Source organism: Sminthopsis crassicaudata, chromosome X, assembly GCF_048593235.1.
Source record: "Sminthopsis crassicaudata isolate SCR6 chromosome X, ASM4859323v1, whole genome shotgun sequence".
Classification (NCBI taxonomy): Eukaryota; Metazoa; Chordata; class Mammalia; order Dasyuromorphia; family Dasyuridae; genus Sminthopsis; species Sminthopsis crassicaudata.
In genome coordinates this window covers 86513933-86539975 of record NC_133623.1, presented here as the reverse complement: position 1 = coordinate 86539975, position 26043 = coordinate 86513933, and the positions used below count along the sequence as shown (strand labels likewise).

The following is a 26043-nucleotide window of genomic DNA, read 5'->3' as shown; positions in this document are numbered from 1 at the left end:
AGACTTTGAATCCAAATGTTTGGTCTTGTCTGCTTTTCCTTGATGCAATTGTCGGTTGCTTGGCAAAGCTATTGGAAGGGTTTGCCATTTCCTTCTGCAGTTCATTTGCCAAAGGAGCAAGTGAGGTAACAGGGTTAAGTGACTTGCTGAGGGTACCACAGTTAGCAAGTAGCTAAGACCAGATTTCACCTCAGGAAGAGGACTCCCTCTGACCTCATGCCCTGTAGAATTCCTAGGCACCCAGGAAATAATAGGAATTTCTTGAAGACGGCCACACTGCTCTTTGGGTAAGATCATGTGTGCGACCTACATCAGTAAATAAAATAAAATAACAGTGTATAAGAAATGCAAAGCGAACAGGTGGTGGGACCGAGGAGGACACACTATTGCATTTTTAATAACGGGATAAGGAAAAAGCAGTTTGCCAGAAATGTGATACCTCCTGAACACCTCACGCCAACTGCCACATTAAATTACAAACGGGTATATGAATCCTATGTAAAAGGGGAATCTACGGCAAATTAGAGGAGCAAAGAGGAAGTTCCTGTTCACTTCTATGGATCGGGAAAGAGATTAGGAGAGAACAAGGAACAGAGAAAATCACAGACAATGACAGGTTCATTCTGCTTCTATAAAGTTGCCCAAAGTCCTAATGCAGAGAAAAGAGGAAGCAAAACACTTACCGGAGGAAAAGGACGTTTGTAGCAAAAATCTCTGGGGGGGCTGCATATGCAAGATGGAGAAGAAACGCATTCCCACTTGCAGGATCAAGAATCCTTCTCCCCTAGGTCAAAAGGGAAGGGGAGAATATGTTCAGAGGAAGAAATCCAGGCTCTCACAGGCTTCTGACAAGAGGCTCCCAAAGCCCTCACCCAGGACAAGGCCGCATTGAAGCAATTCCCTTCTTTCAGCCGATAAATCGTTTAAATGGAAAGGCTGAGGGACCTCTTTGTTCCACGGCAAGCGCCACGGAAACCTCCCTCTCATCACAAGCCAGTCGGACCCAGCACAAAACAATGAATGCGACCTGGAAGTAAAAGGCCCCCTACAAAAGAGAAAATACGGGGCGGGGGAGGGGAAGAGCGCTCCCACTTTCTCCTCCCTTTCCCCGGTGCTCTGGGAGGAGACCGGCCCCACCGCGGTGACGTCATAGGACCGGCCCTTCCCGCCCCCTCCTTCTGGGAAGTCTCCTGGGTCTGGAGATGAGGCTGTGCTTGGACCGCATCCCAAGAACGGGAAATTCTTCCCGAAATGTCAAGCGTCTTTATGCCAAACTGAGAGAGAAGCCCTTTTAAGAGAAAAGATGTTAAAGGCGAATTATTCTATAAAGGGAGAGATCCTGAGGAATAAGATCACCCCTCCCTCTTTTTCTGAGGACTCCGTATTTTAGCTTGGATTTTAGCACGTTAAGCTCTGCCTGCGGCCGCAGACCTTTCCGAGCCCTTTGATCCCCGAGGTCAGACAGGACAAAAGGATGGAGTGGAAAGCCCCGATCCCCCGGGTTGTCCGAGTTCCGAGCCTCCGGCCAGGCCTGGGCCTGCAGGGACTGGGAACAAGAGGTGGAAGCGCCCATCGGAGACCGGGGAGAGGGAGGGTCCCCAGAGGGGGCTCGCGGCCGCCCTCCGCCGCCCCCCCCCCCCGGTCCCCCCCACCCGCAGCCTCCCAGACTGAGCCCGGAGCGGGCCCGAGGCACCCGGCAGGTGCAGGCACACGCGCGCCCGCTCCCGCCCCCCCCACCTCCCCTCAGGGACACAGACGCGGCCACGCCCAGGATCTCAGCCACATTCACCCCCCCCCCCCCCTCAGACAAAGGTGCGGATGCTCCCGGGCCTTGTAGCCGCCCTCCCCCACACCTACCGGGCAGGAAGGAAAGCCGGGCGGGGAGGAGGGGGCTTCAGGGAAGGGCTGGGATGGGAGAGGACAAAGGGAGGGGCTGCGGCGGGAGCAGGGAGGGGGCCCCTCACTCACTGCGGCTTAGGCGCTCAGGACCCTCGGCTCGGTCCGTCCGGAGGACGAGGGTAAGACGGGGGACGGAGGGGTCGCTGTGAGGCGGAGAGGCAGGGCCTGAGTGAGGGGCGCACAGACCCCCCCGCCGCCCCGGCCCCGGCACATCCTCCCCTCCAGACAAAGGAGACTGGCACTGAACAGAGGGTGGGAAGGGGCGGCCCTGTGACGTCACCTGCGGGGGGCTAGGCTCCTCCCAGATTGGGGGGAGGGGGGAGAGAGCGGGGTTCAGGAGAGGGGAGGGGGCGCTGGGACATTAGCCCGGAGCACTTGCGAGCCCCCCCCTTGTGATTACTCTGGCCCTCCTCACCCAGCCCCGCTAGGGGGGGGCCGCAGTGCCTCTCCCACCTATGAGGCTTTAAACTCACCTTCCCTGACTCCAACAAGTCAAATCTCTCTCTCTGTCTCTCTGTCTCTCTCGGTCTCTCTGTCTCTCTCTCTCTCACACACAGACACACACAAAGAAACACAGAAACACACACACACACACACACACACACACACACACACTCCTGGCTTACCTTTAATGTTCATTTCAACCAGATTTTACCTCCATTCACAGGTATAAAATTCAATCACTCGACAAATGTTGAGCATCTGTGGTGTTTCATCTTTGATGTTGGGTTTTTATGCGATTGGGTAGTTGGGGAAGGTCCCTCTGAAATGTCTCGTGTTCCAAGCGGAGATTCCCGAATCAGCTGGTTAATGGGTACACTTTAGAAGTCTAGAAGTGCAAGTATAGCAGGGAAGCTACCAGCCCTCCAGCCTTAGAAGCAACAAGCCAGGGGCCAAGCCCCTTGCTCTCGATTTAAGAAACTTGGGACAGTGCCCAGTATACCCCAAGAGCAGGGCTCAACTTTCAAAGTGACAACACGGTCTGGAAACCTGAACCAAAATAATTCCCTGAGTGTAGGGAGCTACTGTGCTGTCAGGGAAGATCAAAACACAACATCAGACGATCATAATGATGCCAGAACATCTACATGTGAAGCCTCAAATTGGTGTGTGTATGGATTGGTCTCAGTCCTTCTGAAAGGGCTCCAAAAGCATTTTTAAAATATGTAACAGGAGTAGAAGGAAAATGGGCAGGAGAAATGAGAGATATTCACAAGAAAATTAACATTTTTTAAAAAGAAGCACCAAAAATCGGACAGACATATACCAAACGTCAATGAAGCAAACAACCTTAAAAAATAGAAATTTCTAGATGGAAAAGGAAGAGCAAAAATCCAGTGAAGAAAACAACTCCTGGGGAAGATTTTGGGAAGATGCAACAATAGTTCAGAATATTCACAAACAAAAGAAAATTGAACTTCTGAGCTAATATAGACAAGTGATGAACACATAAAAGTTGGGGCAGAATCGGGGTATCCTAGGACAACCAGAGAAGTCCAGAAGAAAGACCCCACTATGGAGGAGTAACCAGTTAAAACATCTCCAGGCCAGCTCCCCTAGAAGAAGCAGGGAGCCCTGGGGCTTGCTGGTTTGCAGGTGGCTTCAGCCCCAGTCACAGGGACTTTTACTTCCTGGGACAGCACTTGGGGATCTGATGCCAGAAAGACTGATAAGGAAGTCCTGGAATATCTGCTGATAAGGAATGCCAGGCCCAGCTGTGCTGATAGGAGAGAAGGAATCAGCATACACCCAGGGAGGACACAAGCAGAGGCACAGGGTAGCTGCTGGCTGTCTTATAGGAGGCTGGAGTTCTTGGTTTTTGAGGTCCAAGTCAGAGAAGAAAACTGAAAGAAGATCCAGGGACAGAGGCACCGTCTCCCCCTCTCCGATCTAGGTGATGACACTCTTACTTTCTTATTTCAAAAAAGAACAAGCAAAGGAGAAATAATGCAACTACAGAAAGAGGAAAGACTGGGATTTATCATTAGAGGGGGATACTGAAGGGGAAAAGCTTCCCTTACCCCAAAAAGCAATGGCAAATGGCTAGTGTTCAAAAAGAATTTCTAGTGAACTCAGAGAAGATTTTAAAAATCAAGTCAGAGAGAATAAGGAAAAACTAAAAAAAAAATAACAAGAATCCAACCACATCCAGAGGTTTATGGAAAGAAAATAAACCAACTCATAAAAGAGATCCAGAGTTTTGAAGAAGAAAGTGACTCTTTGAAAGTCAGGATTTGGCGAGAGGAAGTTGGGGAAGTTATGAGAGACCAAGAAATAATAAAACAAAATCTTGCCATGATGTAGCAAATGACCATTTGGTAGACTTAGGAAAAAAGATAAAAAAGATTTGAACTCTTGAAGGGTGATGGTATCCACTTTCAGAGAAACAGAGAACAATCAATCATATAACAATCTTACATAAATGCATATAAATGTGTATGTATATATGAGCACGATTACCCATGTCTAAGTATATGTGTTTGTATCCTTATATAAATGTGTGTATGTATCCGTGTATATGTATGTGTATTTATGTACAAATATTTCAGCACTTAATTGTAGCCTTCTTGGGGGAACCTGGGGGAGGGGAAGGGAAAAAAAGAATCATGTAAAAAAAGTGTACAGCAGCAAACAAAAGCAAACCTAAAAGGAAACAAGGAATACACGGGCAATTCTCAATAAAATGTGTACTATTGTGTATGATTTCTTGAACTGGAAATCTATTATTTCATATTTTGAATCCTCTCACATTCTTTTGTGCAAATGACAATGTTTTTCTATTTTGTTTTTTTTTTATTTAATTTGTTTTAATAAATGAATAAGTATATAAAAAGGAAAAAAAACAGAGTAGTGTTTTAGTGGAATGGTTTACGTCTAGAAGACACAGTATTAAATGACCACAATACTCTACTGTTAGAGAAATACCGACAACCCTGCTTTGTGGAAAATAATTTACGATTTACAAAACCCTCTGGGGAAACCTAAAAAACAGTATGGCAGGTAACAGGTATAGTTCAGCCCTTACATCATGTACCAAGATGTTTGTCCAAAGGAATAGAAATTTGGTCCCATCAACCTCGCAGCATGTCTCTGAGTCTGCAGACTAGATATTTGGTCCCTTGCCCACTTATGTATCTTATATTTGAAAAACAAACTGGGATATTGAACTCTTCTCTTCCATCTAGTTCATTTATGGTTTCGTGAAAGAGAGCTTAGAAAAACCAGGCTTTGATAAAGCCCATTGGAATTCATAAGGAGCTACTTGAGAAAGTCTTGAATCCAAATCACTCTGGCTGTCACTGAGTTTCCAACAGTACTACTAAGCACTACTTGGTCATTGGGTGGGTTTTGATGGTGCAGACTGAGTGTAAATCACAATTGTTTCTTCTGGCCAAAAGCAATGAGCTTCATTGGAATGTAATTTTGGAATCATGCAAAGAAAGTAACAAAAATATCCAAAGCCTTTAAAACAAATAATTCATTACATGATGAGAAGGCACCAAGAAGAACACAATCCCCAAATACTGCAAAAATTGTATAATGGCACTTTTTGTGACAGCAAATGTACTGGAAACAAGGTAGATGCTCTCAAGTAGGTAATGGCCAGACAAGGCATGGAAACAAACTGTGTAATATTATTATAAGAAATGGAGAATGTGTTGAGTACAGAGAAGGAGAGAAAGATCTCTGTGAAATGATGGAACGTGAAGTAGGCAAAGCCAAGAAAACATTATATGCATATATATATGTATACAAACACACACACACACATATATATATGTATACAAACACACACACACACACATATATACACATACATACACCTATAAACAAAATCAATTTAAATGGAAAGGACGATAAAGCAAACACTGGAAAGGACCTGTAAGAAAAGGTTAAAGACTGAAAAGGATACAAGAGAAGACACCATCACCTGTCCTCTTCCAGGAGGTGAGAGGTCCACAGGTGTTACACTTCTGCATTCCTTTTCCCAAATGCATCAAACAGCTGGGCTCACTTTTCTTTTCCTCCCTAAAACAAAAACAAAATGAGATTTGTTACATGGCATGGCATTCTCAGGGAGAGGGCAGAATCCATGGGATACCCTAGTGATTTAAGAAACAGAAAACCTCAATAGACACAATGAATTGAGGGAAGTGGGAAAGACAGGGTTTGGGATTAGTAATTATCAGGAACAGATCTCAAACTGTACTAAAAATCAGAGATTTTGGAAACCATTTGTTGTTGTTTGGTCCTGTCAGCTTTTTCCTGACCCTATTTGGGGCTTTCTTGGCAAAGGCATTGGAAGGGTTTGCCGTTTCCTTTTGTAGCTCATTTGACAAATGAGGAACTGAGGTGAACAGGGTAAAATGACTTGGTGAGGGTACCACAGTTAGCAAGTAGCTGAGGCCAGATTGGAACTCAGGAAGATGACCCTCTCTGACTGCATAGGCACACAGAAAATAATATGAACTTCTTGAAATTGAAACATCGATCAATGCAAAAGATCACGTGTGAAACGTACATAAGCAAATCAAATAAAAAGCTTAGTGTATAAGAAATCCAAAGAGAGCAGGCAGTGGGACAGGGAAGGACATGCTATTTCATTTTAATAATGAGATAAGGAAAGATAAATTTGCCAGAAATTTGATAGCTCATGGACACCTCACACCAACTATCACATTAAATGACAAATGGATATATGAATTAGATGTAAAAAGGGAATTTATAGCCAATTAGAGGAGCAAAGAGGAAGTTCCTTTTTGTACCTATGGATGGGGAAAGAGATTATGCCAGAACAAGGAACAGAGAAAATCTCAGTAAACAAAAGAAGATTAATTCTGCTTCTATAAAATTGTCCAAATTCCTAAGGCAGTTAAAATCTGCAGCAAAACACTTACCTGAGGAAAAAGACCTTTGTAGCAAAAATCTCTGTGTGGCATATACGCAAGATATAGAACAAACTGATTCCCATTTCCAGGGTAAAGAATCATTCTTCTCTAGAAGAAAAGATAAGTATAGAAAAATTTCAGAGGAAAAACATCCAAGCTCTCAAAAGCCTTATGACAAAATAGCCCAAATCCTTCATCAGGAGAGAAGCCGGAATTAAAACAATTCTCTTTTTTTCAGCCTGTAAATCGCTAAAATTCAAAGACTAAGGAACCCATCTCCTTCTTTGTTCAGATACATGGAAACATCCTTTTCATCATAAGCTAGTTGTAACCAGAACACAAAAACTGCCTTTAATCAAAACAAAACACAACAAAACAAAACACAACAAAACAAGACAAAAAAAAAAAAAAAAAAAAGCCCACCATACAAAAGAGACAATAGGGGGAAGGGGGAGGGGAAGAGGTCTTCACTTAAATTCTTATCAAAATGAATGCTGTATAATATCTTTATGGGAAATGAAGAAAAAAACCTTTAAGAGAAAATATGTTAAAGGTGAATTATTCTATAAAGGGAGAGATCCTGAGGAATAAGATCACCCCTCCCTCTTTTTCTGAGGACTCCATATTTTAGCTTGGATTTTAGCACGTTAAGCTCTGCCTGCGGCCACAAACCTTTCCGTGCCCTTTGATCCCCGAGGTCAGACAGGACAAAAGGATGGAGTGGAAAGCCCCGATCTCCCGGGTTGTCCGAGTTCCGAGCCTCCGGCCAGGCCTGGGCCTGCAGGGACAAGAGGTGGAAGCTTACATCGGAGACCGGAGAGAGGGAGGGTCCCCAGAGGTGGCGCCCGGCCGGCCTCCGCCGCACCCCAGCTTCCCACCCCCCCACCTCCCCTCAGGGACACAGACGCGGCCACGCCCAGGATCTCAGGCACATTCACGACCCCCCCCCCCCCCCAGACAAAGGTGCCGATGCTCCCGGGCCTTGTAGCCGCCCTCCCCCACACCTACCGGGCAGGAAGGAAAGCCGGGCGGGGAGGAGGGGGCTTCAGGGAAGGGCTGGGATGGGAGAGGACAAAGGGAGGGGCTGCGGCGGGAGCAGGGAGGGGCCCCCTCACTCACTGCGGCTTAGGCGCTCAGGACCCTCGGCTCGGTCCGTCCGGAGGACGAGGGTAAGACGGGGGACGGAGGGGTCGCTGTGAGGCGGAGAGGCAGGGCCTGAGTGAGGGGCGCACAGACCCCCCGCCGCCCCGGCCCCGGCACATCCTCCCCTCCAGACAAAGGAGACTGGCATTGAACAGAGGGTGGGAAGGGGCGGCCCTGTGACGTCACCTGCGGGGGGCTAGGCTCCTCCCAGATCGGGGGGAGGGGGGAGAGAGTGGGGTTCAGGAGAGGGGAGGGGGCGCTGGGACATTAGCCCGGAGCACTTGGGAGCCCCCCCCATGTGGTTACTCTGGGCCCTCCTCACCCAGCCCCGCTAGGGCGCGGCCGCAGTGCCTCTCCCCCCCCCCCCCCCCCCCCCCGAGGGCCCGGCGCTGACCAGGGTCCTGGGTCCCCGGGCCGGGCTGCGGGGCTGGGAGCAGGACGGCCGCTGAGCGCGGCTTGCGGGGGTGGAGGGGCCGCAGGTTTTCAGGAACTGGGAGGAGAGGGCCCCAAAGGCTCCTCGGCCTCCGCCGCCCCCCCCCCCCCCCCCCCCCCGCCCCCGGACCCGTAGCCTCCCAGACTGAACCGCGGGCTCAAGCTCCCGCCCCCCCCCACCTCCCCTCACGGCCACAGACGCGGCCACGCCCAGGATCTCAGCCACATTCACCCCCCCCCCAGACAAAGGTGCCGATGCTCCCGGGCCTTGTAGCCGCCCTCCCCCACACCTACCGGGCAGGAAGGAAAGCCGGGCGGGGAGGAGGGGGCTTCAGGGAAGGGCTGGGATGGGAGAGGACAAAGGGAGGGGCTGCGGCGGGAGCAGGGAGGGGCCCCCCCCTCACTCACTGCGGCTTAGGCGCTCAGGACCCACGGCTGGGTCCGTCCGGAGGACGAGGGTAAGACGGGGGACGGAGGGGTCGCCGTGAGGCGGAGAGGCAGGGCCTGAGTGAGGGGCGCACAGACCCCCCGCCGCCCCGGCCCCGGCACATCCTCACCTCCAGACAAAGGAGACTGGCATTAAATACAGGGTGGGAAGGGGCGGCCCTATGACGTCACCTGCGGGGGGCTAGGCTCCTCCCAGATCGGGGGGAGGGGGGAGAGAGGGGGGGGGTTCAGGATAGAGGAGGGGGCGCTGGGACATTAGCCCGGAGCACTTGCGAGCCCCCCCATGTGATACTCTGGCCCTCCTCACCCAGCCCCGCTAGGGGGGGCCGCAGTGCCTCTCCCACCCGGAGGGCCCGGCGCTGACCAGGGTCCTGGGTCCCGGGCCGGGCTGCGGGGCTGGGAGCGGGACGGCCGCTGAGCGCGGCTTGGGGAGGGGGGGGGGCGGCTCTTTTACCGAAACTGGTTGGGGGAGAACAGGAGGCGGAGGTCAAGGAGGGGGCCCGGGCTCCCCTGAAAGGAAGAGCACAAAAGCTCGGCAGCAGCTGCGAAGCCCAGGCCTTGGACGGGACTTGGATTCCTGAGAGCCCCCAGAGCAGAAGCAGGGGGGGGGGAGGGGGGGAGGGGGGAAGGACGGGACACAGGGGAGGGGGTCTGGGGGAAGGGCGGCATCGGCTCTTTTGTCCAGACCTGAGATCAGAGAGCGGGAAGGCACAGAGGGCCACCAAGGCACGCATGCGCACCTGCCCCCTATTCATGCTTGTGTCCTCTGCACTGAATTCTAGGCCAGGGAAACCTTCCAGAGCCTGGACACAGGGTGCCACACCCGCCTTTCTGGCCCAGTCTCCTCTGCCACGTGACTTCATCCATTTCCCCCTAAACCTATTCGGGAAAACCGGGTCCAGAATAGTCAGTCAATACAATTCTGGGAGCAAGTGTCAGGCACTGAGCGAAGTCAATGCTGGAAACAGAAAGAAAGGCAAAAGGCCGTCTCTGTGCCAAAGGAGCTCAGTTGTGGGGGAAATGAGCTGCACACCACTTTCTATGTACAAGTAGACTGCCATCAGAGGGGTGGTGAGGAAGGAGTATCCTCAATAATGACACAAGTAGAGCCTCATAGGGGGACAGTTGTGGAGGGGGCAATTTCTACCTCCCATGATGCTTCTGGTGATTGTATTCGTCTGCTCTCACTCGGCTGGACACCTGGAGCATTGCTCCAGTGGACTCACCACAGAGAATCTTCCCTGAGGGGCTCTGTCTGTGACTTAGCTCCTATCTGGGCTAGATTCATTTGTTCACAGCAGCTAAGCCATCCAAGCTACAGTTTTCTGGTGGCTGGAACCTTTCCATGTTGAGGGAAGCGGGACAGTCCTTGGTATTTAAATTGTTTTTTTCTAGCTGTTTGCAGGATTTTCTCCTTTGTGTGGTAATTCTGCAGCTTAGCCACAATATTCGGTGGTGTTCTTTTTTTTAGGGTCTATTTCAGAAGGAGTTCGATGAATTCTTTCCACATCTACTTTTCCTTCTGTTTCTATTATCTTTGGACAGTTCTCTTTGATAATTTCCTGTAAAATAGAATCTAGGTTCTTTTTTTGGTCATAGTTTTCGGGAAGTCCAATGATCCGCAGATTATCTCTCCTAGATCTATTTTCCAGGTCTATAGATTTTCCCAGTAAGTATTTGACGTTGTTCTCCAGCTTCTCATTTTTTTTTTTTTGTTTTGTTTGACTGATTCTTGGGTTCTCTGTGAATCATTCATTTCTATTTGTTCCATCCTGACTTTTAAGGAGCTATTTTCTTCTTTCACAGTTTTTAGTTCTTTTTGTAAATGCCCAATTTCGTTTTTAAATGAATTATTTTGCTCTATTGAATTTTTTTCCATTTCCCTAACTTTTTTTTGAGAATTATTTTCTTTTTCCAATTCAGAAATTCTATTTTCTTGAGACTTTTTTTTATCTTTTCCAATTCAGAAATCCTACTTTCCTGTGATTTTTTAAGTTTTTCTAATTCACAAATTTTGTTTCCCTGCATCTCCTGTGAATTCTTTATTTTTTCCAACTCCAATTTCAGGACGTTGTTATTCTCTATCATAGCTTCCCTTTCCTTTCCCCATTTTTCTTCAAACTCTCTTAGCTTTTTGATAGACTTTTCGAGGAGAGAGTTATGTGATGGGGGGGCAGGAATCATTCCCCTTTAGGTTGTTATCTGCTGACTCTCTGCTGTTAACTTCCTCGGGGTTGGATACCCGCTCTTTCTCTGTGTAGAATGAGTCAATGGTTCTTTTTGGCTTCTTACTCATACTTGAAAAATCTTTTGGGGTCTGTCCCTGGGGTAGGAAATTATTTATTTATTTCTTTACCAGCTTCCTCCCAGACCTGGATGGATGCAGCGGCTCCTGCGCCTGAGCTAAGAGAGAGCTCTGGGAGAGAGTTCCCCACCGCCTCCCTGGAAGTGCCTCAGAGGTGACTAGCACTACTGTGCTTTGAGGGCGCTGTGTTCTAGTGGCTTCCCTGAGGTTTGAGACTGAACAGTAAAGGCGACACAAAGCCCAGCCTATGCGTCCCGGTGGGGCGTGGATGTCAGTAGCAGGTGACGTGAAAAGCCCCTGCGCTCAAACTGGAAGTGTCTGCTAGAAATCTCGGTCCCTAGTTCAAAGGTTCTGCTTCTCTGGGACTTCCGGGGCTGATTTCCACAGCCTTCAGCTGAGCCAGGCAGTGTGTGTTGCCTTGGGCCATATCCGCCCACTTCTCAATCTCTTAACTAGTCTCAGGTGGGAGCTAGGGGCCACACCCCCCAGTGCCGAGATCTGCTGAGTCACCCCCAGGATCCTGGAAGATCTAATCTATCTTTGAATTTTTAAAGTAGTTTAGATTTCTCTTCTTAACTGCTGTATTATAAGTAGAGAAGAGCTAACAGCCTGTGCCAGATTCCTTTATCTCAGTGGCTTCTCTGATCCCAGAGCCCTTCCCAGCACAATCAGCGCAGTATGCTAGCACCCAGCCGTCTGTGCTGGCCTCTCTTCTTCCTCCCCTGGGAACTGACCTTTTCTGTTGAAACTCCAGATTCTCTTCAGCTGGTAAGTCGTGCTTCCAGTCCTTGTGATATCTATCAGTCCAGCGCTATTTTTGAGGCTGATTTATCTAATTGGTTGTGAGGGAGTAAGGATGTTCACAGAGTCGTGTGTTTCTTCTCCGCCATCTTGGCTCCGCCCCATTGACAGCTTCTATATGGATAGAGAGCAGACTTCAAACCCTGAGGAGACTAAAAGCAGATTGTCTCCAGAGGAATCCCCAAAATAGGGATATGATCTGCTCCTCAATACACAAAAACTCTCCTAGAGGAAATCAAAAAGGCTCTCACAAGAGAGCTAGAGAGAAATTGGAAAAGGAAAGGAAAGCTTGGCAAGAGAGTCTGAAGAAGTCATCCCACGCATTTAAAGACAGAGTGGATAAAGAAATCAAATCATTGAAAAACAAAATTAGTGAGTTGGAAAAGGTAAACAACTTTAAGGAAACCAGGATTAGTGAGTTGGAAAAAGAAAATAACTCTCTAAAAATGAAATTGATGAAATGGGAAAAAATTCCATAGTTCACTTAAAAACTCACGTAAAAACTCAATTTGACAATTACAAAAAGATATAAAAACAGTGAGTGAAGAAAATACATCATTGAAAATCAGAATTGAACAAGTAGAATTTAATGATTCAAGGAGAAACCAAGAAGTAGTCAAGCAAAACCAAAAAAAAAAAAAAAAACAATGGAAAAGAATGTCAAGTACCTTATTGGGAAGAAAACAGACCTGGAAAATAGATCCAGGAGAGACAATTTGAGAATAATTGGACTCCCTGAAAAAATGAGGAAAAAAAGAGCCTGGACACTATTTTTCAGGAAATTATCAATGAGAACTGCCCAGACGTTTTAGAAACAGAGGGTAAAATAGACATTGAAAAAATTCATCAATCACCTACTGAAAGGGACCCTAAAATCAAAACGCCAAGAAATATAGTGGCCAAGTTCAAGAACTATCAGACAAAGGGAAAAATATTGGAAGCTGCTAGAAAAAATCAATTCAGATATGGAGGAGCCACAATACAGATAACCCAGGATCTAGCAGCGTCCACATTAAAGGAGTGAAGGGCCTGGAATATGATATTCAGAAAGGCTAAGGAACTTGGTATGCAGCCAAGAATAACTTACCCAGCAAAAATGAGCATCTTTTTCCAGGGAAGAAGATGGGCATTTAATGAAATAAATGAATTCCAGCTATTCTTGATGAAAAAACTGGATCTACACACAAAAAAAAGTTTGATCTACAAATACAGAACTCAAGAGATTTCTAAAAAAGATAAAAAGAAATCTTGAGAGCAATATTTCTGCCATAAAGATATATAAAGATCACATGTATAATTTGTTCTAGAAACTATAGGTGGAAAGGAAATTATATCCTAAAAAATGTAAAGTGGTGGTACTACATCTCATGAAGAGGCAAATCTGAGAGAAAGAAAGGAGGGGGATGAACATAGTGTGTATCAATAGACATATTCGATTTATGGTGAAACTCCTTCCACTTCATTGAAAAGTGGGAGGGAAAAAGTGAAAAGGGAAGGAGTAAGCTAAGGGGAAGGGAATACAGAAATTGTGAGGAAAAGGGGTAAAAGAGGGGGAGGAAATTTAAGGTGGATGAGGGATAATAAAAAGGGAGGGGTGTGAAAAGCAAGTGGTGCTCACAAGTTTAATACTGGTTAGGAGAGTAAGGGGGAAGGAAAGGAGAAAAGCATAAGCAGGGGTTAACAGGATGGCAAGCAATATAGAATTAGTCATGTTAACCATAAATGTGAATGGGGTAAACTCCCCCATAAAGAGGAAGCAGTTAGCAGACTGGATCAAAAGCCAGAATCCTACTATATGTTGTTTACAGGAAACACACCTGAAACAGGTTGATACATACAGAATGAAGGTAAAAGGTTGGAGCAGAATCTACTATGCTTCAGGTGAAGCCAAAAAAGCAGGGGTAGCCATCCTCATCTCAGATCAAGCAAAAGCAATAATTAAACTAATTAAAAGAGATAAGGAAGGGCATTATATCTTGCTAAAAGGTAGCATAATAATGAAGCAGTATCAATATTAAACATATACACACCAAGTGGTGCAGCATCTAAATTCTTAAAAGAGAAATTAAGAGAGCTGCAAGAAGAAATAGACAGCAAAACTATAATAGTGGGAGGTCTCAACCTTGCACTCTCAGAATTAGATAACTCAAACCACAAAATAAATAAAAAAGAAGTCCTAGAGGTAAATAGAATACTAGAAAACTTTGTTATGATAGATCTTTGGAGAAAGCTAAATGGAGACAGAAAGGAGTACACTTTCTTCTCAGAAGTTCATGGAACCTATACAAAAATTGACCATATAAAAATTGACATAAAAACCTCAAAATCAAATGCAGTAAGGCAGAAATAGTAAATGTATCCTTTTCAGACCACAATGCAATGAAAATTACATTCAGTAAAAAGCCAGGGGAAAATAGACCAAAAAATAATTGGAAACTAAATAATCTCATACTAAAGAATGATTGGATGAAACAGCAAATCATAGACATAATTAATAACTTCACCCAAGAAAATGACAATAATGAGATGTCATACCAAAATGTGTGGGATACAGCCAAAGCAGTAATAAGGGGAAATTTTATATCTCTAGAGGCCTACTTGCATAAAATAGAGAAAGAGAAGGTCAATGAACTGGGCTTACAACTAAAAATGCTAGACAAGGAACAAATTAAAAAACCCCAGACAAACATGAAACTTGAAATTCTAAAAATAAAAGGAGAGATTAATAAAATTGAAAGTAAAAATCTATTGAATTAATTAATAAAACTAACAGTTTTATGTGAAAAGCAAGTGGTGCTCACAAGTTTAATACTGATTAGGAGAGTAAGGGGGAAGGAAAGGAGAAAAACTAACAGTTGGTTCTATGAAAAAACTAACAAAATAGACAAACTCTTAGCAAATCTGATTAAAAAAAGGAAAGAGGAAAATTAAATTGTTAGTCTTAAAAATGAAAAGGGAGAACTCCCCACAAATGAAGAGGAAATTAGAACAATAACTAGGAGTTACTTTGCCCAACTTTATGCCAATAAATTCAATAACTTAAATGAAATGGAAGAATACCTTCAAAAAATATAGCTTGCTCAGATTAACAGAGGAAGAAGTAAATAGTCTAAATAGCCCCATTTCAGAAAAAGAAATAAAACAAGCCATTAACCAACTCCCTAAGAAAAAATCCCCAGGACCAGATGGATGTACATGTGAATTCTAACAAACATTTAAAGAACAATTAACTCCACTGCTATATAAACTATTTGAAAAATAGGGATTGAAGGAGTCCTACCTGGTTTAGGTATCAATACCATGTCTGTGCTTTTATGACACAGACATGGTACTGATACCTAAACTAGGTAGTTTGAAAACAGAAAATAAAAATTATAGACTAATCTCCCTAATGAATATTGATGCTAAAATCTTAAATAAAATATTAGCAAAAAGACTACAGAAAATCATCCCCAGGATAATACACTATAACCAAGTGGGATTTATACCAGGAATGCAGGGCTGGTCCAATATTAGGAAAACTATTAGCATAATCGACTATATCAATAACCAAATTAACAAAAACCATGTGATCATCTCAATTGATGCAGGAAAAGCATCTAATAAAATACAACATCCATTCCTACTAAAAAACACTTGAGAGTATAGGAATAAATGGACTATTCCTTAAAATAATCAGGAACATATATTTAGAACCATCAGTAAACATCATGTGTAATGGCAATAAACTGGAACCTATCCTATTAAGATCAGGAGTGAAAAAAGGTTGCCCACTATCACCATTACTATTCAATATTGTACTAGAAATGCTAGCCTCGCCAATAAGAGCCGAGAAAGAGATTAAAGGAATTAGAGTAGGTAATGAGGAAATCAAACTATCACTCTTTGCAGATGATATGATGGTATACTTAGAGAAACCCAAAGATTCTGCTAAAAAGCTATTAGAAATAATTTATAACTTTAGCAAAGTTGCAGGATACAAAATAAATCCACATAAATCTTCAGCATTTTCATACATCACCAACAAAATCCAATAGCAAGTGATACTAAGAGAAATTCCATTCAAAATAACTGTCGATAGCATAAAATATTTGGGAATCTATCTACCAAAGGAAATTCAGGAATTATATGAGCAAAATTACAAAACACTTGCCACAAAAATAAAGTCAGATTTAAATAATTGGAAAAAACAGTAAGTGCTCTTGGATAGGCCGAGCGAATATAATAAAGATGACAATACTCTCTAAACTAATCTATTTATTTAGTGCTATACCAATCAGACTTCCAAGAAAGTATTTTAATGACCTAGAAAGTAAACAACAAAATTCATATGGAAGAACAAAAGGTCGAGAATTTCAAGGGAATTAATGAAAAAAAAAAATCAAATGAAGGTGGCCTAGTTTTACCTGATCTAAAACTATATTATAAAGCAGCAGTCACCAAAACCATTTGGTATTGACTAAAAAATAGAGTAGTTGATCAGAGGAATAGATTAGGTTCACAGGACAAAATAGTGAATAACTATAGCAATCTAGTGTTTGACAAACCCAAAGATCCCAACTTGTGGGATAAGAATTCATTATTTGAAAACAACTGCTGGGAAAACTTGAAATTAGTATGGCAGAAATTAGGCATGGACCCACATTTAACACCACATACCAAGATAAGATCCAAAATGGGTCCATGATTTAGGTATAAAGAATGAGATCATAAATAAATTAGAGGAACAAAGAATAGTTTACCTCTCAGACTTGTGGAAGAGGAACAAATTTAAATAGAAAATTTTGATTGCATCAAATTAAAAATCTTTTGTACAAACAAAACTAATGTAAACAAGATTAGAAGAGAAATTAAAAAACTGTGAAAACAATTTTACACTTAAAATTCTGATAAATGCCTCATTTGCAAAATATATAAAGAACTGACTATAATTTATAAGAAATCAAGCCATTCTCCAATGAATAAATTGTCAAAGGATATGAACAGACAATTTTCAGATGATAAAATTGAAATGATTTCCACTCATATGAAAGAGTGTTCCAAATCACTACTGATCAGAGTAATGCAAATTAAGACAACTCTGAGATACCACTACACACCTGTCAGATTGGCTAAGATGACAGGAAAAAATAATGATGAATGTTGGAGGGGATGTGGGAAAACTGGGACACTGATGCATTGTTGGTGGAGTTGGGAAAGAATCCAACCATTCTGGAGAGCAATTTGGAACTATGCCCAAAAAGTTATCAAACTATGCATACCCTTTGATCCATCAGTGCTACTACTGGGCTTATATCCTAAAGAAATACTAAAGAAGGGAAAGGGACCTGTGTGTTCCAAAATGTTTATGGCAGCCCTTTTTGTAGTGACTAGAAACTGGAAAATGAATGGATGCCCATCAATTGGAGAACAGTTGGGTAAATTATGGTATATGAATGTTATGGAATATTCTTGTTCTGTAAGAAATGACCAGCGGGATGATTTCACAGAAGCTTGGAGAGACTTGCACTCTGACTTTATTTTGTCAACTCTGATCTTCAAATTTTTTGAGCCTGAGAGTGGTGGTCTCAATTCTCCCAACTCTTTCATGAACACGACCGTTGCCATAAAAACATCAACATGATTGGCCATTTCAATTAGAAAACCAACAGAAATCATATGATTGTCTCAATAGATGCTGAAAAGCATTTGACAGAATACAAGGCTCATTCCTATTTTAAAACACTAGAGAGCATAGGAATAAAAGGAGTGTTCATTAAAAAAAAATAAGCAGTAACTATCTAAAACCATCAGGAAGCATTACTGATCATGGAGATAAGCCAGAAGCCTTTCCAGTAAGATCAGGGGTTAAGCAAGGATACCCATTACCCCTACTATTAGGCAATAAAGCACTAGACCTATTAGTCTTAGCAATAAGAAAAGAAAGAGACATCAAAGGAATTAGAACCGGAGATGAGGAATCACTTTGCAGATGATATGATGATATACTTTGAGAACCCAACACCATCAACTAAAAAATTAATAACTTTAGCAGTTACAGAATAAACCCACATAAATCATCAGCATTTTTTAATATAACCTAATGACACAATAGACCCTTTCCTCTGCTAATCACACCCTCTTCCTCATTAGGACTCTGCCACCTCCTGGATATACTAAACACTTTGATTGTGTTTGCTTTTGTATATTACATACCTAATATTTTCCATTGATCAGTCTCAAAATGTAGCCACCCAAATTAAATACTTTTAATTTTTTCAAATACATGTAAAATTGTTAAACATTATTCTCCCCCCTAAATTTTCTCTCCTAAACTATTTCTCTCCCTACTTTCTCCTTCATTTGAGAAGACTAGCAACATACTTTAGAGTATACATGATTAGTCATGCAAAAACACATTTTTGTGGAACTTGTTCTTGGAAATCAAATGTAGACTAAACCCAAGGAATAAAATAAAGTAAAAAAAAGTATTTTTTCATCTGCTTTCAGGCTCTACCAGTACATTCTCAGGGAATTTGCCCCACCGTTAACTTTAAGTTCTGCAAAATTATTTTGGGTCATGGTATTGCTGAGAATAGCTAAGTTATTCAGACTAGATCATCATACACTATTGGTGCTACTGTGTACAGACTTCTCCTGGTTCTGCTCATTTCACTTTGTATCAGTTTGAGTAAGTCCTTCCATGTCTTCTCTTATCCAGAAATCTCACAGGTACATATTTTCTTTCTCATATTGATAAGGTCTTCAGTGTTGGGTATAGTTTTTGAAGGAAGTGAGAAACGTTATTCCCTAGGCAAGCAAGAATAGAAATCAGTTTAGCTCCATGGTCCCACCCTTTGAGGAGGTCATCTAGGCAGAAGTCCAGATTATGTCAGACCCCTGAGGTACACTCTCTGTGGAGGTCTAGAGCAGTCTCATCTTGCCATGCCCTGTCAGAAATCCCAGACATGTCGCTGAGGTTAAATTTTCCCTGTCAAATCTACTTATGGGCCATCCCATGGCTATTGCCTTCCTTTGGGTCCATCTCCCATGACACTCAGCCTTATGGTATCTTTCTCCTTAACCTTGCTCCATGCTATGAGGTGGTTCCCCTGATTCTACTATGCTTCTTAACCCCACTTCTTTTTACAGCTAAGTAACTCTTTGGGGGAGCTAAGTTCCTTTCAGGATTCATCCTGCTGGTTAAGGCATGTCCCAAAATCATGAGGTGCTCCCTTTCTCCTGGGTAACAATCAAGAATGTGTCTTTCCTGTGCTATCCCACTCTTATTTCATATCTATTATTTTTGGTGTCTATTATGTCCTTTCATTTTGTCCGTAACCCAGTCCCCTAAATAAATATTTTTTCAAAGAGAATAGCCAGTGATGCTGAAATTGAAACTATTTCCACTCATATGAAATTGTTGGGATTACTAGGTGAGAACTCGGGTTGTCTGGATAGTGACAAGGTGAGAATTCAGGTTGGACAATTACAAGGTGAGAACTCAGGTTGACTTGATGGAAGGAGCAGGCTCATTGGCTGAGGTGGTTCTTCCCAGAAGCCCTTGCATTATCCCACGCCCATTCTCTGGGAGAATAAAAGAGAGGACTCCCAGAGATAGAGGAAGACTCTCTGCATTGCATCAGGCTTGACGGGGCTCTCTGCAGGAAGGGAAGTCACTTCTCTGGACAAGAGTTAACAGCAACTACCTGGAGACAACGGTTCGTTACAGGAAGAAGAATCTGTCGGAGAGATTTGAGTAGAAGACACAGCAGATCCCTTCCCAGAGAGTGATCCAGCAGCTTCTGGAGACGACAGCTCGTTACAATTGGCGCCCAACGTGGGGCAAGGACATTTGCTTATCCTGACAAGAGGAGCTAGACCAGACCTTCGCAATTTGGCGCCCGAACAGGGACAGACACGGTCCTGATTCCAGTGGAAAAGCCTCCCATCCAGATCTCAGTCTCTCTGACCCAGAACCGTGAGTAACAAGGAAACTTTGTTAAAGATTAAGTGAGCGTGCTAATAGATAAATAAGGAACTTAACTTGTTAAGGGCTAAACCAGGAATCTCTTATAGTGAAATGGGGCAAACACCTTCTGTTCAAGGAAAATGTTTAGAGAGCATCATCAAGGTTATGAAAAGCCAAGGATTGATTATAATTTTGGAAGAGATTACTGAACTTTTAAGAACTGTGAAGGTCATATACCCTGGTTTCTCTCTGGAAAAAGAATTGGATCCAGATGAGTGGAAATTAATAGGAGAGCAATTAGGTGAACACTACAATTGTCTTTGTGACATTTTACCCTTTGGTTCCAGACCAAACTCAGTTTCCAAAGATACAATTCATACCTACAATTTAATCCAAATGGCTTTAAAAAATGTTATTCTAAAGGAAGAGATGAAGGAGCAAAATGGGGAGGTGTCAACTAAACTAGGTGAAAAGGATGAATCAGATAACAATGAAGTTAAGTACAATTCTGAGCAACAGCAACAGGAGCACCTCCCATCTCCTCCCTCAATTAACCCTTCAGGGGTGGAGCAAGAAGGAGGAGAGGAAGAGGCAGAAACACAAACAGAATTGTCTGTGAAGCAGTCTAAGCCTATGACAAGATTAGAAAAAGCATTGGTTAAAGCTAAGAAAGAAGGACAGGATATAAGTGATTTTATACATGCATATCCTGTGATTGAAAATATTGATTCTGTAGGTCATAAAAGGAGAAGATATGCACGTTTAGATTTGAATAAAATTAAGGATTTGAAAAAAGGTTGTACCCTTTATGGGGCTACATCAGCTTATGTCAAAATGTTACTAGATGGTTTGTCTTATGAAGTCCTAACCCCGAATGATTGGAAATCCATAGCAAGGACATGTCTGGAACCTGGAGAAAATTTATTATGGCCTGCGGAATTTCATGAATTATGTAAAATTCAAGTCAGATGCAATTTGGAAATAGGAGTTAACACACAATTCACTTTTGAGCACTTAGCTGGTGAAGGTCAGTATGGAGAGAATTCGGAACAGATTAATTATACCATGACAATATATGAACAAATTGCTAAGGCTGCAATAAAAGCTTGGGGTGTCCTTCCTGGACAGAAAGATTGTGGAGAGGCTTTCACTAAAATACAGCAAGGTCCCAATGAACCTTTTGCAGATTTTGTGGGATGTTTGCAAACTGCTGTCAAAAGAACTATTGGAGAAAATTCAGCTACAGAAATAATGACCAGACATCTGGCTAAGGAAAATGCCAATGAGATTTGCAAAAGAATTATATGGGGATTAGACAAAGATGCTCCTTTAGAGGAGATCATAAGATGCTGTGCTACAGTGGGAACAAATGCTTTTTACACCTGGACAATGATGAATGTGGAAAGGCAGGGTCCCTCCTGGCAAGGGACTTCTAGAGAAACTCGGCGATGTTTTCAATGTGGAAAAATTGGACATCTAAGAGCTCAGTGTAGGTATGGAGATACAGTGAGAAGACAGGGTGAAAGAAGACCTAAAACCCCATGTCCAAAATGCAACAGAGGACTCCATTGGGCATCAGAGTGTAGAATAATTCAGGGAAATGGGATGAGGGGCCCAGGTCCAGGGCCCCAGGCAATGATTTGATTAACCAGCAGAAAAGCAATCACATGGCAGAACGGGATTACCTGATAAGTGAGCCAAAAGGCAATCAGATTGCAAAAATGGATTACACTTGGGGAGAATACAGGCCTTTTAAACCAACAGGGCTGTGTCCAGTGCAAACAACTCCAATGTAATTGCCAGATGATGAGAAGAGATTTAGAAAGTGGTAAATAGAATGTAATTAGATAGGTTAACTGCCTGGGGGAGAGGGTTTGCTTGTATTTCTTAAGCAGGAGGAATCAGATGGGTGCCAACGTGTCATATTCGCCTTGTCCATCAGAGAGAGACAGAAAAAGAGAAAGACCTCAAAATAAAGGAGAAGATCTAAGAAACATCTGACACTGAAAGAGCATGGATAATAAGAAGACTGTTAAAGAACTTTAAAAACCAGCAGGAATCATTGGACTTCCTCACACAAGATGAGACTAATGGACAATGGACTTATGGACATTTATAAATTTTCAATTTATGATTATTTGATTATGTTATTTGTCATATACTTCTAGCATGTATTATGTTACTATGTTACTATGTGCTTATGTAATTTATGTAATTATGTGTAATACTTCCCATATTGATGGATTTATGTTTCAAGATCATGACTGTCCTATGTTCTAAATCAAAAGAAAGGGGGAGATGTTGGGATTACTAGGTGAGAACTCGGGTTGTCTGGATAGTGACAAGGTGAGAATTCAGGGTGGACAATTACAAGGTGAGAACTCAGGTTGCCTTGATGGAAGGAGCAGGCTCATTGGCTGAGGTGGTTCTTCCCAGAAGCCCTTGCATTATCCCACGCCCATTCTCTGGGAGAATAAAAGAGAGGACTCCCAGAGATAGAGGAAGACTCTCTGCATTGCATCAGGCTTGACGGGGCTCTCTGCAGGAAGGGAAGTCACTTCTCTGGACAAGAGTTAACAGCAACTGCCTGGAGACAACGGTTCGTTACAGGAAGAAGAATCTGTCGGAGAGATTTGAGTAGAAGACACAGCAGATCCCTTCCCAGAGAGTGATCCGGTAGCTTCTGGAGACGACAGCTCGTTACATGAAATAGTGTTCCAAATCACTATTGATCAGAGAAATGAAAATTAAGACAATTCTGAGATACCACTACACACCTGTCAGATTGGCTGAGATGACAGGAACAAATAATGATGAATGTTGGAGGGGCTGTGGGAAAACTGGGACACTGATGCATTGTTGGTGGAGCTGTGAAAGAATCCAACCATTCTGGAGAGCAATCTGGAATTATGCCCAAAAAGTTATCAAACTGTGCATACACTTTGATCCAGCAGGGCTACTACTGGGCATATATCCCAAGGAAATATTTTAAAAAGAAGGGAAAGGGACCTGTATGTGCCAAAATGTTTGTGGCAGCCCTTTTTGTAGTGGCTAGAAACTGGAAAATGAATGGATGCCCATTAGTTGGAGAATGGTTGGATAAATTATGGTATATGAATGTTATGGAATATTATTGTTCTGTAAGAAATGACCAACAGGAGAAATACAGAGAGGCTTGGAGAGACTTACATCAACTGATGCTGAGTGAAACGAGCAGAACCAGAAGATCATTATACACTTCAACAATGATACTATATGAGGATGGATTCTGATGGAAGTGGATATCTTCAACATAGAGAAGAGCTAGTCCAATTCCAATTGATCAATGATGGACAGAATCAGCTTCCCCCAAAGAAGAAACACTGGGAAATGAGTGTAAACTGTTAGCATTTTTTTGTTTTTCTCCCCAGGTTATTTTTACCTTCGGAATCCAATTCTTCATTTGCAACAACAACAACAAAATTCGGTTCTGCACATCTATATTGTACCTAGGATATACTATAAGATATTTAATATGTATGGGAATGCCTGCCATCTAGGGGAGAGGTTGGAGGGAAAGAGGGGAAAATTCGGAACAGAAGGGAGTACAAGAGATAATATTGTAAAAAATTACCTATGCATATGTACTGTCAAAAATGTTATAATTATAAATTAATTTTTTAAAAATTTAAAAAAAGAAGAAATTAAATTTAGACGACGACGACAACAACAACAACAACAACAACAAAGAGATTGGCCAGTGAGAATTCTTCATGTGATGGAACCCCAAATTTTGGTACTTACCATCATCTGACTTCTAGATCACCCACATCATTGTCATTGTTGATGTCAAAATAATGTTCCTATTTTGACCTTATCTTGGTATAAGATGTAACATTTTAATCTGTGTTTAGTTCTGCCTCGCTGCTTTCCAGTTTTCCCAGCAATTGTTGTCACATGAAGAATCCTTCCTGTCAAAGCTTGGGCTCTTTCATTTTGCCAAACTCTGCATAACTGGTGTCATTTGTTACTGTGTATTGTGTGCTTAATCTAGTCCAGTGATCCTCTCCTCTATCTCTTAGACAGTACCAGGTTGTTTTCATGATCACTGCTTTGGAGTATACTTTAAAATCTAGCAGTGCTTTGCCACATTTGTTCACATTTTTCCCTCTGGTGATTCCCTTCAAATTTTTTCCCTCCTATTCTTTTCTGATGAATTTGATTTTATCATTTTTTTAATTGTATAAAATAAATCATTGCTAGTTTGATTGGTGTGACAAGTAAATTACTGTAGCTAGAATTGCCATTTTTATTGACTAAGACTACTTATGAACAATTCATCTTTCTCCTGCACTTTAGATCTCTCTTCATTTGTATAAAGAGTTTTTTAATCATTGTTTTTATGCACTGGGCTAGATTTGCTAGGAATCCTCCCAAATATTTTCTACTGTTTGCAGTCTTTTTTAAAATGAAACTTCTCTTTCTATCTCTTCCTGCTGGGTCTTGTTGGTACTATAGAGAAATTTTGATGATTTATTTTGTATCCTGCATCTCTGCTAAAATTATCAAATATTTACCCTAGTTTTGGAGCTTGCTTATTTGTTTTGACACTCTAGGGTACTCTAAGTAAATCATAACACCATTTATGAATAGGGATATTTAATCTCCTTATTGCCTGCTTTTTATTACAATTTCCTTTTCTCGTCCTCTTTCTACAGCTAGTAGTAATATTTGTCATCAGATAGTAGTAATACTGAATAATTGCAGTGTTAATGACCTAACTTAGGTTTAGGTTTCTGGTTTATTCTCCTCAAAAATAATGCTTGTTCTTAATTCTGAAAAGAAATTACTCTTCCTTTTAATAACTTTCTTTCTTTTGGGTCCTATGCTTTCTAGTGTTTTCAAATAAGAATGGGGTATTGCATTTTGTCAAAAGCTTTTGTGTGTGTGTGTGTGTGTGTGTGTGTGTGTGTGTGTGTGTGTGTGTGTGTGTATCTGTCCATAGTATCTCAAGATTTTTGTTGGTTTTGCTATTTGGACTGGTTTTCCTAACATTCCTAATATTGAAACAGCCCTGCATTCTTCTTAGTATAGATGCCAATGGTCAGAGTGTATGCTCTCTTCCTATGATTTGAATTCAAATGTTTTATAGCTATTCATGAAGACAATTTATTTTTGTTCTCCCTTGTTTAGATATCAAAACTCTATTTTTATAATAAAAGGACTTTGGGAAGACACCTTCTTTCCCTCATTTTAAAAATATTTTATGTAGTTTTGGAATGAATTGTTCTTTATATATTTAGTAGAATTCAAATATAAAATCAACTGTTCCTTGGGATGTTATCTAAGGGAACTCACTTATTCCTTATTCAGTTTTATTTTTCAAGATGGGGTTATTTCAGTATTCTATTTCCTCTTCTATGAAAATGTGCAGTTCTTATTTTTTAAAAAATCATCCATTTTACATAGATATATAGGTTATCTGACCTGTGATTATGCAAAATGCTTCCTAATAATTACTTTAATTTCATATTCATTGGTTATGAATACACCGTTTTCTCATTTTTAAATTTCTTCTTTTAAATGTAGATTCACCTAATTCTGAAAGGGAAAAGTGGGAGTCACCCATTAGTGTAGTTTGAATATTTATTTCTGTAATTAACTTTTCCTTTAAGAAGTTGAAAGCTCTGTGATTTCCATATGTATTTAGTATTGTCACTACTTTATTTTCTTATGATATTTTAAAGCAAAAATATATTTTCCTTGCTTATCTCTGTTGTTGCTTTTGTTTTGTCTGAGACTTTTCTTAATACTGGTTTGCATATTGAAGTTACATGTCACTACTTCAGCTGTTTACACTCCTTTTTATTGCTAAATTTCCCAACTTATTCATTTGAGTTTATATTTATGTTAAAGTTTTCTGTTTCTATAGTGGGAGTATTTTGAGAAATGCAATCTCTGATCCACCAGCTTTTCTCTTGGTGCTATTTTTACAAGTAATTCTGTATTTCAGTGGTTGCAGGGTAACGTGATTTGGGCTGAGGTGTGGTCACTGCTTTACTGCTCTGTGCTATGGCTCTTACTCAGGAAGAAGCTCCTATCTCTTGAGACTGCAATAAATACAGCTACATCGGGTCCCGGCTACCTCACAACTGTTGTGGTTCAAAAGGAGACCCTAAAAGTCTGGGGTGGCCGAC

At 42.2% G+C, this 26043-nt stretch overlaps 2 long non-coding RNA genes across 12 annotated transcripts in view; one reads left to right on the top strand and one right to left on the bottom strand.

The window, feature by feature from the left end:
* The window catches only part of LOC141548957 (uncharacterized), a 1406018-nt gene extending 1398096 nt beyond the window's left edge, over positions 1-7922 (bottom strand). For 4 of the 9 annotated variants that reach the window (XR_012484180.1, XR_012484181.1, XR_012484175.1 and 1 more), the window contains exons 1-3: positions 6798-6812; positions 1969-5928; positions 684-784 (exon numbers count right to left, since the gene is read on the bottom strand). This is a non-coding gene — a long non-coding RNA (uncharacterized LOC141548957). The other 5 variants (XR_012484173.1, XR_012484174.1, XR_012484176.1 and 2 more) reach the window with 5 other exon arrangements.
* The window catches only part of LOC141548956 (uncharacterized), a 1120676-nt gene that overhangs the window by 787864 nt on the left and 306769 nt on the right, over positions 1-26043 (top strand). The window lies entirely within an intron of this gene.